The following is a 14,698-nucleotide window of genomic DNA, read 5'->3' as shown; positions in this document are numbered from 1 at the left end:
GTTTGGGGACTCTCTGCTAAGTCTGGGTATTTAGCAGGGAGTCCCATTGGCTGCCTGGACTGTGGGGCCCTAAGGTGGGAATTTGGAGACTCCCTAGCAGTTGCTGAGTGAATTCACTTGGGGACTCTCCTCCATTTCCTAGCATCCTCCATCACCTTCACCTCTGATTGAATTACTATTCTGGTTTTTACAACCTAGATTGGTCTTCGGGTTAAGGTGCCTTCTGGTTTCTGGTTTTGGGTCTTATAAAGCCAGTAAATGCAGCCACCAACACAGCTGCCTGGTCCAGGCAGGTTCGCATTTGATTCAGACAGTAATGAAACAACGGAGACAAGAACTGGTGGGCCATTAGCTTTAATCCTAGCTCGTACCCGGCAGGTGAGAAATACACACAGTGGGAAAATACTTCCTTTTCCATTCAGGGCTCCCAAAGCCACTGACTCATCTGAGCATTCCTAGAATCAAAGGCCCCAACAGCCTTATTCACCTCTGTTCCCCATCTCCTTCTCTCTACACAAACTCTGCACAAACTGGCTACTTCTTTAGCACTCCGCCATCTTGGCAGCTTCTTGCCGGTTTTAACCCTGAGCTTGCCTTCTCAAGGCACATATGGGAGTTGATGCTTCCTGCTCCTCCCCCTTTCTATCTCTCTCCCTCTCTCTCTTACTCTCTCTCCTCTCTAAAATGGATAAATAAATAAATAATAATAATAAAAAAGAAAAAAATACATTCATAAACCTTTTAGTGTCTATCTCTCCTCCTTTGCCTAGAGGTACATGTTAATCTCAGGATCCCAGGAAAGGGAGGAAGAGCCAAAATCAGTGTAGGGTGGTATGTAAATTTTGTCTCCTATTGAAAGGGAAAGGAAGTTCGTCAGACAACCTTAATCCTTTCAGAGAACTAAAACTGAATGACCCAGTTGTCCTTGTAAATCAGGAGACTTCTCTATTCTTTTCCCTCCATTTTCCAAAGAAAGGATGGGACAGAAAGCCTGACTTTTCCTCTTTAAAATAGTGTTACCAATACTAAGTTTTACAGTTCTTTGGCACCTACCACAACGTAAGCATAATTACAATATAAAATATTACAAGTATTTTTGGGCAGCTAAAATATATTATGCTCACTTTGTTAAAGATGGCGCTGCCCACATGAAAGCCAGTCTCCCAGGTGATGATATTAGTTGCCCTTATGATTGGAATGGGCGTATGTTGGGCAGATAAAATGTATTATGCTCACTTTGTTAAAAATGGCGCTGCCGGCCTGACCTGTGGTGGCGCAGTGGATAAAGCGTCGACCTGGAAATGCTGAGTCGCCAGTTCGAAACCCTGGGCTTGCCTGGTCAAAGCACATATGGGAGTTGATGCTTCAAGCTCCTCCCCCAGCTCTCTCTCTGCCTCTCCTCTCTCTCTCTCTCTATCTGTCTCTCCCTCTCCTCTCTAAAATGGATAAATAAATAAAAATTAAAAAAAAAATGGCGCTGCCCACGTGAGGCCATCACCCAGGTGATATTAATGTGTGTTGAGAATCCTTGTAGCCTGGGGCTTGGTTTTGGGATTAAGCCTTTCCCACCCTTTTTTGATGTGGGGTGGTACAATCCAATCATACCTCAGAGAAGTGACTTTGTATTAGAGACTTCCCTATTTTGTATATTGGATTAGAGGTTGTGAAGCTACAATATAAAATGGGGGCAGAACGAGAGTTTGCTCTCTTGGTTCCTGGGATGATTAGCATGAGAGAGCAGAGGGAGCAGAGCAGAGAACAGAAAAAGGTCATGTGGCCAGGAGAAGCAGCCAAGATGGCGGAGTGCTGAGTGAGATGCCAGTTTGTGCAGAGTTTGTATCTGGGATAAGGAAGGAGATGGGGAACTGAGGAGAATAAGGCTGGTGAGCTAGAAACCTTTGATTCTAGGTAACTCGGATAAGTCAATGGCTTTGTGAGCACTGAATGTGAATGGGTTTTGGAGCCCAGTGTGTGTTTTTACTTGCCCGCCGGGTGCAAGCTAGGATTAAAGACTATGGCCCACCAGTTCTTGGCTCCGTTGTTTCTTTACCGACTGTCCGAATCCAATGCGAACCTGCATGGGCTGGGCTGCTCTGATGGTGGCCCTAGCCCTGGCTTCTGGCTTTACAGCGTAATTATATTAATGTGTGTTGTGGGCAGGCTGTGGGCAGGCAGGATTCTTTTTTTTTTTTTTTTTTTGTGAACATAAACTGTTAAGTTTATTTGATTGCAAGTGATGTAACCTATGTACACATTTTTTTCTCTTCCAAGTTCTTTAACTGCTAAAATTGCCCTTAAAGAGATCACACTGTAAAATGTGTTTACTAATTTATTAAAATTTCTTGTCAATTGATACATTCTGTGTGGAGTCTTTGAAGGATGTTTTGTTTGTTTATTTATTTATTTTCATTTTTCCGAAGCTGGAAACCGGGAGAGACAATCAGACAGACTCCGGCATGCGCCCGACCGGGATCCACCCGGCACGCCCACCAGGGGGCGACGCTCTGCCCACCAGGGGACGATGCTCTGCCCCTCAGGGGCGTCGCTCTGTTGCATCCAGAGCCATTCTAGCGCCTGAGGCAGAGGCCACAGAGCCACCTCCAGTGCCTGGGCCATCTTTGCTCTAGTGGAGCCTCGGCTGCGGGAAGGGAAGAGAGAGACAGAGAGGAAGGAGAGGGGGAGGGGTGGAGAAGCAGATGGGCACTTCTCCTGTGTGCCCTGGCCGGGAATCGAACCCGGGACTCCTGCACGCCAGGCTGACGCTCTACCGCTGAGCTAACCTGCCAGGGCCAATGTTTTGTTTATTTAAAAACACTGAAAGCAGATGGTTCTGTAGAACTTACAGGTAATTGCAGGCTCCTTAAAGTCACAACATACTGGCCCTGGCCGGTTGGCTCAGTGGTAGAGCGTCGGCCTGGCGTGCAAGGGGTCCCGGGTTCGATTCCCGGCCAGGGCACACAGGAGAAGCGCCCATCTGCTTCTCCACCCCTCCCCCTCTCCTTCCTCTCTGTCTCTCTCTTCTCCTCCCGCAACCAAGGCTCCATTGGAGCAAAGATGGCCCGGGCGCTGGGGATGGCTCTTTGGCCTCTGCCCCATGCGCTAGAGTGGCTCTGGTCGCAACAGAGCGTCGCCCCCTGGTGGGCGTGCCGGGTGGATCCCGGTCGGGCGCATGCGGGAGTCTGTCTGACTGTCTCTCCCGGTTTCCAGCTTCGGAAAAATACAAAAAAAAAAAAAAAAGAGAGTCACAACATACATATATTTCAACAATTAAATAGAAACCTATTTTCATTTAAAGCAGGGGTCCCCAAACTTTTTACACAGAGGGCCAGTTCACTGTCCCTCAGACCGTTGGAGGGCCGCCACATACAGTGCTCCTCTCACTGACCACCAATGAAAGAGGTGGCCCTTCCGGAAGTTCGGTGGGGGGCCGGATAAATGGCCTCAGGGGGCTGCATGCGGCCCGTGAGCCGTAGTTTGGGGACGCCTGATTTAAAGTAACTTTCTCTCACTTTCTCATAAAAATATAAAAAAAGACAACATTCATAGTTGTCAACCTATATTGAACCCAAGTCAAGATTTCTCTACAAATATCTTTCCAAAAAGTATAAAAGACATCACAGAATAATGTGTGGTTAAACTAAATAATCTCACCACAGCAGAGTAATTTACTTTTAAGAAATATTGTGCAGTATTGTTTAATCTTTCATGCTAGATTTCAAGTGTGTATGTGCTATGTTAACACATCAAATCAATCCAAGTCTTTCATAGTTATGCAATAGACTGTTGTATATGACCAATTACCACACAAACTGCCCTTCTGCATTTGCAAAAATGGTAAAAGGCAATCTTCATGAAAGCTTTAAAAAATCTTAATAAAAGACAACCAACACCGCCCTAATTCTCTGTAAAAATTATCTTTCTTCCTCCTTTCCCCCCCCTTTGAATTGTACCTTTTATAGCATATCAACAGAGATATTCATATCACTTTAACTTATTAGCCTTTAAATGTTTTCTTTCCTGATACACTGAATTAATCAAAAGGCACAAAAATTCCTAAGTAGTTTCAGAATTTTTGCTCATTTTAAAATTCCTCTAGAATGATGTTTCTCAAATAAATATCACTAGAAGAACCAGAAGAAAATGAACGATACAACACAATAACTTGAAACTTGTACCATTAAAAAAAGGAAGAAATATATTATTAGGTTCCTTGAACTTTTCACTTAGGACAAGAAGTCAAAATAACTTTCTGAACATAAACATAAAAATAGAGCACATTTATACACAGTAGGAAAACTCCTAAGCTTATAACAATGATGTATTAAATCTGACATAACAACACACAGCCAAAAGCATTAGAAATTCACTGCCAAATAGTCTGATGCATTATCCTGAAGATATGCCTGATACATAACATTAACATATAACAAATTACAGCATTTATTTCACAGGTTGAAAGACAAGTTTTATCACAAAAACAGATTTACTGGATTTCAGCTTTTGATTAAGAGTTAGAGATACATTTTTTTAAATTTTTTATTTTTTAATTTTATTTATTCATTTTAGAGAGGAGGGGGGGAGAGAGAGAGAGAGAGAGAGAGAGAGAAGAGAGAGACAGGGGGGAGGAGCTGGAAGCATCAACTCCCATATGTGCCTTGACCAGGCAAGCCCACGGTTTCGAACCGGCGACCTCAGCATTTCCAGGCCAACACTATCCACTACACCACCACCAGTCAGGCTAGACTTTTTGATTGATACCAGAATGACAGGTTCTGTGCCCAACGAACCTCCGAGTCCTCATGGCAGGCTGACTGTAAGTGGAATTTCTAGGAGTAGTGGAGCAGAGAAAGAGACTGCTAAGGAAACATTTATAATGCCTTTGATACCTCTTCTAGATTTGTCACATTTGACCCTGAATATTTGACTGCAGACTTAAAGAGAGCTAAGAGCTGGGGCTTTGATGAAGAGGGCCGTGGTAGTAGATGGAGACAGAATAAGAAAGGAATTATACTGCTTCCTGAACATTTAGTGGAGCCAGTCATAAAGCATTTGCATGAAGCCACTCTCTGTGGAGCTAGATGTGTTGTGTGCCAGAGAAACAACCCCAAGACAGATCACCTGAATGGAAAGGGAAGTGTTTTCCCACTGTGTGTACTTCTTGCCCGCCGGGTGCGAGCTAGGATTAAAGCTAATGTCTTACCAGTTCTTTTTTGTGTGTGTATTTTTCTGAAGTTGGAAACGGGGAGGCAGTCAGACTCCCGCATGCGCCCGACCAGGATCCACCCGGCATGCCCACCAGGGGGCGATGCTTTGCCCATCTGGGGCGTTGCTCTGCCGCAACCAGAGCCATTCTAGCACCTGAGGCAGAGGCCATAAAGCCACCCCCAGCACCCCGGCCAACTTTGCTCCAATGGAGCCTTGGCTGCGGGAGGGGAAGAGAGAGACAGAGAGGAAGGAGAGGGGGAGGGGTGGAGAAGCAGATGGGCGCTTCTCCTGTGTGCCCTGGCCGGGAATCGAACCTGGGACTCCTGCACCCCAGGCCGATGCTCTACCACTGAGCCAACCGGCCAGGGCTGGCCCACCAGTTCTTGACTCCGTTGTTTCATTACAGTCTGTCCGAATCAAATGGGAACAAGCATGTGCATGGGCACGATGACGGTCCCTGGCCTTACAGATAGTTTAAAATTAACATGGGGACTGATAGGGGCAATTAAAGAGTTAAAATCTTAGCTTGAGTAATGGTCGCTTTGGTTATGGTCAAAGCAATGGTTAATGCAAGTAAAAACTTTGTTCCAGGAACTGGCCTCTAGGACTTAAGGAGATCTGTGAGGGATCCACTTTTGTGCCCCAGGGACCTGCAAGTAAGGCCTTTGTGCTCCAATGCCAGTTGACTATGATCTATTAACTTGATTCAATTGACTATAATTTGATCAACTTCCCCTTGGAATTCCAAAACCCTTAGCTACCCTTTTCTTTCCTTATAAAAAGGATTGGCTGGGGATAGGGGATTGAGATAATTTGTGGATGTAACTACAGTAACACCCATCCCCTCAGATCCCTGGCCACCTGAATAAAGCACCCATAAAAGATTCAATCCTGGCCGAATTACTCAACTGGTGAAAGCATCGTCCTACTGTGCAAAGGTTGCTGGTTTGATCCCCAGTCAGCACATACAGAAACAGATTGATGTTCCTGTCTCTCTCTCTCTCTCCCTTTTTTTATTTTTATTTTTTTTTAGAGAGGAGAGAGAGAGGGAGAGAGAGAGAGAGAGAAGAGAGAGACAGGGGGGAGGAGCTGGAAGCATCAACTCCCATATGTGCCTTGACCAGGCAAGCCCAGGGTTTCGAACCGGCGACCTCAGCATTTCCAGGTCGACGCTTTATCCACTGCGCCACCACAGGTCAGGCCTCTCTCTCCCTTTGTCTCTCTCTACAAGTCAATAAAATAAACATTAAAAAGATTCAATTCCTGTCTCTATTTATTTGGTTGAAATACTGACAGGCAGCACCAACTTCAATATTTCCGGTTTAAACACTAATTCAAAACCTGCTTCTTGGGACCCTGTTTTTTTTTTGTTTGTTCGTTTGTTTTTGTTTTTTGTGGCAGAGACAGAGAGAGTCAGAGAGAGGGACAGATAGGGACAGACAGACTGGAAGGGAGAGAGATGAGAAACATCAATTCTTCATTGTGGCTCTTTCGTTGTTCATTGATTGCTTTCTCATATGTGCCTTGACTGTGGGGCTACAGCAGACCGAGTAACCCCTTGATCGAGCCAGCAATCTTGGGTCCAAGCTGGTGAGCCTTGTTCAAACCAGATGAGCCCACGCTCAAGCTGGCGACCTTGGGGTCTTGAACCTGGGTCCTCCACATCCCAGTCCGACGCTCTATCCACTGCGCCACTGTCTGGTCAGGCTTGGGATCGTGTTTTTATAAACATATTTTTAAAATTGACTTTTAATGAAAGAGGAACATCACTCTGTTCCTGTGTGTGCCCTGACCAGGGATGGAACCAACAACCTCTGCACTTTGGAACAATGCTCCAAACCAAGCTATCCAGCCAGGGCTAAAGTCCCTGTCATGGCAGGAGCTATCATGGACTTAATGTTTGTGTCCCCTCCAAATTCATATACCGAAACTCTAATGCCCACTGGGCTCTCAAGAGGAGGGGCCTCTGGGAGGTAATTAGGGTAAGATGAGGTCATGCGGGTGGGTACCTTAATGGGTGTCCTTCTAAGAAGAGTTTCTCTCTACCATGTAAGGACACAGGAAGAAGGTGGCTATCTAACATCAGGAATTAAGACTTACCAGGAACTGACCCTGCTGTCACCTTGACTGTGGACTTCTAGCCTTCAAAACTTTGAGAAATCAATGTCTGTGTTTAAGTGCTCATTCTATGACATTGTGTTACGGCAGCCTAGGCATACTAGGATAGAAGGGGGTGAGGAGACGGGGCCAGACAGAGCCCCCGCACAGAGCACGTGGGAGGGACGAGATGCCTGGATTTGCATTCCAACTTCTCTCTTGGCCAGCGGTGTGTGCTTGGGCACATAATTTCTCTACCCTCACACCCTCATGCCTCAGTTTCCCCCTCTGCAAATGGAAATCATAGCATTATTTAGGTTTGTTATGAGTTCCTTCTGGTCCATACTTAGAAGACACTTGCCCATATATATGAACTGCCCAAGAAATGGGGGCTATTACCTAACTTTTAGACATTAAATGAAGGTCTACCGGGTGATGATTCAACCCTGGGGGAGGGATACAGCTGCTTCAGGTGGGGTGGTTGGGTGGGCTTCTCTCAGGGGTGATCTTGACTTGAGACCTGAGTGACATGAAGAAGTCTTAGGAAGCTGCAAGGGCAGTGCTCCAGGCCCTGCACGTGCAAAGGCTTTGAGGTGCGGCTGTACCTGGCTCATCTGGGGAGCTGCTGGGAGGCCCAGGTGGCTGGAGCAGAGTGAGTGGGGGGCGAGTCAGGAAGGTGGTCTGGGCAGCTGTGGTGAGGGGTCTGAATTTGACTCCAGTGCACTAGAAATGCATTGGCATGTCTGAAGCAAGGGCAGGGCTGGTCTCTGACATAAGTTTTTTGTTGTTGTTTTTTCAGAGATTAACAAGATGTGATTCCTGTGCCCAGGAGAGGCTTTCTAGTGGTGAGTCATTGTCTGAACTTTGAGATGTTGGTACGACGGTGGGCTAGCAGGAGGTGAAAATGACACACCAGGTGTGGAAGATGGCAGGAGCAGAGGTAAGGAGGTTGGAAGGCCAGGCATGTTGAAGCCACGGGAGGACTCCACTGTGAGGTCAAGCTCACCTGGTTCCAATCCCACCTCCACCACTCACAAGCTGTGTGTCGTTGAATTGGTGACTTAACCCCTCTGAAACTCCAGGTTGTCGAAAAAGATGACGAAAAATATATGACCTCAGCCCTGACTGAGTAGCTCAGTTGGTTAGAGCATTGTCCTGACATGCCAAGGTTGTAGGTTCGATCCCCAGTCAGGGCATATGCAAGAATCAACCAATGGCCTGACCTGTGGTGGTGCAGTGAATAAAGTGTCGACCTGGAACCCTGAGGTCACCAGTTCAAAACCCTGGGCTTGCCTGATCAAGGCGGATACAGAAAGCAACTACTATGAGTTGATGTTTCCTACTTCTCTCCCCTCTTTCTCTCTCTCTCTAAAAAAAAAAAAAAATCAACCAATGAATGCATAAATAAGTGGAACAACAAATTGATGTTTCTCTCTCTCTCCCTTCCTCTCTCTTTAAAATAACAAAAATCCTTATTTTAAGAAAAGGAAGAAGCATGCTGGCCAGATAGCTCGGTTGGTTAGAACATCATCCTGAAGCACAGAGGTTGCCAGTTCGACTCCCTGGTCAGGGCACATACAGGAATAGATTGATGTTCCTGTCTCTCTCTCCCTCTCTCCCTTACTCTCTCTCTAAAATCAGTAAAACAAACATAAAAAAAAAAGAAACATGATACAATGTACGTGTGCCAAAGATTGTATTTAACTAATGAGGGAATTAGAAACATGTCACCACTGGTTCAAAGAACTTCAGGAACAGCACATTTCTAGGGAATCAAGATATGAAAATGAATTTGCTTAGTAGGTACAGATTGATATAGGATGATCTTTAATTTTTTTGTCAGCTAATTAGTTACCTTGGAAGCATGGAGTTTAGCCAATTACATGGTTTGAGGGCACAGTTCTGATAAGAGTGCCCTTGTTTCAGACACCAGCTGCAGGCTCTGGGTCCCCTGAGACCTCCCTCCCTTCAGACCAGCTGGCTGCAAATGCAGAGGGTCCCACCTTTGACCCAAAAACAGTTTGTGTGGTTTTTTTGTTTGTTTTTTTTTACAGAGAGTCAGACAGACAGATAGACAGAAACGAAGAGAGAGATGAGAAGCATCAATCATCAGTTTTTCGTTGAGACACCTTAGTTGTTCATTGATTGCTTTCTCATATGGACCGAGTAACCTTTTGCTCGAGCCAGCGACCTTGGGTCCAAGCTGGTGAGCTTTGCTCAAACCAAATGAGCCTGCGCTCAAGCTGGCGACCTCAGGGTCTTGAACCTGGGTCCTTTGCATCCCAGTCCAACGCTCTATCCACTGCGCCACTGCCTGGTCCGGCCCCAAACAGATCTTAAATCAATCTATCTTTTGGGCAATCACCAGCAAGCCTTCCCCTAATATTTGTGAGACTAAGAGCAAGACTTCCAGAGGGCCACTAAACCATAGCTAAGTATTTTTAAATTATATATTAAATAACAAACTGCTGAATGAAACATGTTTTATCCTTCCCAGGAACAAACACTCCAGTGGACTGATGAGATACCACTTCACACCCACTAGGACGGTTACACAGAAAGACAGATAATAATAAATGTTAAGAGCATGTAGAGTCACCAGAACCCTCACTGCTGGCAGAAATGTAAAATGGTACAGCCATGCCTGGATTGGTGTGGCGCAGTGGATAGAGCATCAACCTGGAACACTGAGGTCACTAGTTCAACACCCGCGCTTGCCCAGACAAGGCACATACGAGAAGCACCTACGAGTTAATGCTTTCCACTCCTCCCCCCTTCTCTCATCTCTCTAAAATAAATAAACAAAATCTAAAATAATAATAATAATAATAATAATAAAGGAGTTGTTATAAATATTTTCTTTTTTTTTCTTTTTATTAATTTTAATGGGGTGACATTGATAAATCAAGGTACATATGTTCAGAGAAAACATCTCCAGGTTATTTTGACATTTGATTATGCTGCATTCCCATCACCCAAAGTCCAATTGTCTTCCATCACCTTCTAACTGGTTTTCTTTGTGCCCCTCCCCTCCCCAAACCCCTCCCTCTCCTACCCCTCACACTCTTGTCCATGTCTTTGAGTCTCATTTTTATGTCCCACCTATGTATGAAATCATATAGTTCTTAGTTTTCTCTGATTTACTTATTTCGCTCAGTATAATGTTATCAAGGTCTATCCATGTTGTAAGTGATCCGATGTCGTCATTTCTTTTTTCTTTTTTTTTTAAGTTTTTATTTTTTATTTATTAATTTTTTTTACAGAGACAGAGAGAGAGTCAGAGGGATAGACAGGGACAGACAGACAGGAACAGAGACAGATGAGAAGCATCAATCATTAGTTTTTTGTTGCAAGTTGCGACTTCTTAGTTGTTCATTGATTGCTTTCTCATATGTGCCTTGACTGTGGGCCTTCAGCAGACTGAGTTACCCCTTGCTGGAGCCAGCAACCCTGGGTCCAAGCTGGTGATCTTTTGCTCAAGCCAAATGAGCCCGCGCTCAAGCTGGCGACCTCAGGGTCTCGAACCTGGGTCCTTCCACATCCCAGTCCAACACTCTATCCATTGCGCCACGGCCTGGTCAGGCCGATGTCATCATTTCTTATGGCTGAGTAAGAATATACATATTCCATAGTATATATGTACCAAAGCTCTTTTTTTTTTTATTTTTTTACAGAGACAGAGAAAGAGTCAGAGAGAGGGATAGACAGGGACAGACAGACAGGAACAGAGAGATGAGAAGCATCAATCATTAGTTTTTTGTTGCGCGTTGCAACACCTTAGTTGTTCATTGATTGCTTTCTCATATGTGCCTTGACCGTGGGCCTTCAGCAGACCGAGTAACCCCTTGCTGGAGCCAGTGACCCTGGGTCCAAGCTGGTGAGCTTTTGCTCAAACCAGATGAGCCTGCGCTCAAGCTGGCGACCTCGGGATCTTGAACCTGGGTCCTCTGCATCCCAGTCCGACACTCTATCCACTGCGCCACCGCCTGGTCAGGCTGTACTTTTTAATTAAAAAATTTTTTATTGATTTTTTTTTAGAGAGAGGAAAGGGGAAAGAGAGATAGACAGAAACATTGACTTGTTGTTTGACTTATTCATTGGTTGGTTCTTTTATGTGCCCTGATCAGGGATCGAACCCGCAACCTTGGCATATCAGGCAACACTCTAAACAACTGGCTAAACAATTGGCTCTCTAACCAACTGAGCTACCTGGTCAGGGCAGGATATTCTTTTTTTATATATATAAAAAGAGATATACTTGACATATAACATTGTGTAAGTTTAAGATGTGTTGATTTGATACATTTATATACAGCAACATGATTACCACCATAGCATTAGTTAACACCTCTATAAGTTCACCTAATTGTTTCTTGATGGGATATTCTATTTCTTTCTTTCTTTTTTTTTTTTTTTAACAGAGACAGAGAGAGGGATAGATAGGGACAGACAGGAACGGAGAGAGATGAGAAGCATCAATCATTAGTTTTTTGTTGCGACACCTTAGTTGTTCATTGATTGCTTTCTCATATGTGCCTTGACCGTGGGGCTACAGCAGACTGAGTAACCCCTTGCTCAAGCCAGCAACCTTGGGTCCAAGCTGGTGAGCTTTTTTGCTCAAACCAGATGAGCCCGCGCTCAAACTGGCAACCTTGGGGTCTCCAACCTGGGTCCTCCACATCCCAGTCTGATGTTCTATCCACTGCGCCACCGCCTGGTCAGGCTATTTCAGGGATCGGGAACCTATGGTTTGTGAGCCAGATGTAGCTCATTTGATGGCTGCATCTGGCTCGCAGACAAATCTTTAATAAAAAAATAATAACGTTAAAAATATAAAACATTTTCATGTATTACAATCCATTCATTTCCTACCGCTCATGTTCATGGTTGCAGATGGCTGGAGCCAATCACAGCTGTCCTCTGGGCCAACACCAAATTTTTATTTTATTTTATTCATTTTTAGAGAGGAGAGAGAGAGAGGGAGAGAGAGAGACAGAGAGGGAGAGAGAGGAGAGAGAGATAGAGAGAGAAGGGGGAGGAGCTGAAAGCATCAACTCCCATACGTGCCTTGACCAGGCAAGCCCAGGGTTTCGAACCAGCGACCTCTGCATTTCCAAGTCGACGCTTTATCCACTGCGCCACCACAGGTCAGGCCCAACACCAAATTTTTATTGGATAATGCCTAACTTACCCAGGTCGTTGTATGGCTCTCACAGAATTACATTTTAAATTATGTGGCATTCATGGCTCTCTCAGCCAAACGGTTCCCGACCACTGGGCTATTTCTACTTTTTCTTTTTTTTAACATTTTTTAAATTTATTGATTTCAGGGGTTGGAGAGAGAGGGAGCAAGAAACATTTGTTTGTGCCTTGATCAGGCAAGCCCCAAGTTTCTAACCGGTGACCTCAGCATTCCAGGTTGACACTCTATTCAGGGTGTTACCACAGGTGAGGCATGATATTTTATTTCTGTTGGGACCATGTTGTTCTACATAGAGGTCTGAATAAGGTTGTTTTACTTTCCTTCATTTTTGAAATAGGAACACCCAACACAAAAAGAGCCTCTATGACACATATCCAGTTTATGGAGATATTCACAGTCCCTGCGTTTACAAAATAGGATGTGGCCACCATGTTAAAGCCCGACTGTATGTGTACCCATTGCTACATGCCACCTGCTCTCCCCTCTGGACTGAACCGCCATGCTGACTTCTGGGTTAACCATGTCTCTACTTTCCTTTCAATTATATCACATTTGGAGCACCCTGAAAAAACATAGTTAGTTTGGCAGGGTTTTTTTTTTAGAAATTTATGATTATTTATTTATTTATTTATTTATTTTTATTCATTTTAGAGAGGAAAGGGAGAGACAGAGGAGAGACAGAAGGGGAGGAGGAGCTGGAAGCATCAACTCCCATATGTGCCTTGACCAGGTAAGCCCAGGGTTTCGAACCAGTGACCTCAGCATTTCCAGGTCAATGCTTTATCCACTGCGCCACCACAGGTCAGGCCGGCAGGGTTTTGAATTTTATAAAATTGGCAGGGGGCCTGGCTGGTTGGCTCAGTGGTAGAGCGTCGGCCTGGCGTGCAGGAGTCCTGGGTTCGATTCCCAGCCAGGGCACACAGGAGAAGCGCCCATCTGCTTCTCCACCCCTCCCCCTCTACTTCCTCTGTCTCTCTCTTCCCCTCCTGCAGCCAAAGCTCCATGGGAGCAAACTTGGCCCGGGCGCAGAGGACGGCTCCATGGCCTCTGCCTCAGGCGCTAGAATGGCTCTGGTTGCAACAGAGCAATGCCCCAGATGGGCAGAGCATCGCCCCCTGGTGGGCATGCCGAGTGGATCCCGGCCAGGCGCATGCGGGAGTCTGTCTGACTGCCTCCCCATTTCCAACTTCGGAAAAATACAAAAATAAATAAATAAATAAATAAATGGCAGGGTACTGCCTGACCAGGTGGTGGCGCAGTGGATAGAGCGTCAGACTGGAATGCCGAGGACTGAGGTTCGAGACCCCGAGGTCACCAGCTTGAGCACGGGCTCATCTGGTTTAAGCAAAAGCTCACTAGCTTGGACCCAAGGTCACTGGCTTGAGCAAGGGGTTACTCGGTCTGCTGAAGGTCCGTGGTCAAGGCACATATGAGAAAGCAATCAATGAACAACTAAGATGTCGCAATGTGCAATGAAAAACTGATGATTGATGCTTCTCATCTCTCCATTCCTGTCTGTCTGTCCCTGTCTATCTCTCTCTCTGACTCTCTGTCTCTGTAAAAAGAAAAAAAAAATGGCAGGTAACTGTAGGTATTACTTTGCACTTTGCCTTTTTTGCTCAATCTTATGTTGGGGAGTTTATCCTGTGGATAGGTGTTGCATTCATTTTCACTCTACACGAAGGTATCAGTCTGTACTAATTCATGAATTTTTTAGTTGTTTTCAGTTCTTTGCCATTACAACAAACAGTGAGAGTTTCAAAACCCACATCAGATCCTCTCTTATGTGATGAGGAACTGAGACAGGCCCTGGACAGCAGCCAGCAGGGACCTGAACCCTTCCAATAACCCTGTCCCAGCTGATACCTTGATTGCAGTCTTGCGAAGTCTCTTGGCAGACAACCTATCTAAGTGATTCCCAGATTCCTAACCCACGGAAACTAAGATAAGTTGCTTTAATAAAGACACTATATTTTGGAGATATTTAAAAAAAAAAATTTATTTATTGATTTTAGCGAAAGAGGAAGGGAGAGAGAGAGAGAGAGAGAGAGAGAGGCAGGAACATCGATCTGTTCCTGTATGTGCCCTGACCTGGATTGAACAACCAGGTGCCTCCCAAGGGTGCTCTAACCAACCAAGCTCTCCAGCCAGGGCTGGAGCTATTTATTGTAGAGCAATACATAACTGATACGC

At 45.2% G+C, this 14,698-nt stretch overlaps 1 non-coding gene across 1 annotated transcript; it reads right to left on the bottom strand.

The window, feature by feature from the left end:
• Positions 1-5,498: 5,498 nt before the first annotated feature.
• Positions 5,499-5,574, bottom strand: TRNAP-GGG (transfer RNA proline (anticodon GGG)). The gene has a single exon. It is a non-coding gene; the product is annotated as a tRNA-Pro (tRNA).
• Between the last annotated feature and the right edge of the window lie 9,124 nt (positions 5,575-14,698).

The sequence above is a fragment of the Saccopteryx leptura genome, chromosome 1, assembly GCF_036850995.1.
Source record: "Saccopteryx leptura isolate mSacLep1 chromosome 1, mSacLep1_pri_phased_curated, whole genome shotgun sequence".
In the NCBI taxonomy this organism is placed as follows: domain Eukaryota; kingdom Metazoa; phylum Chordata; class Mammalia; order Chiroptera; family Emballonuridae; genus Saccopteryx; species Saccopteryx leptura.
Note: the sequence above shows the minus strand (reverse complement) of the source record. Positions and strands in the feature narration are given on the sequence as shown.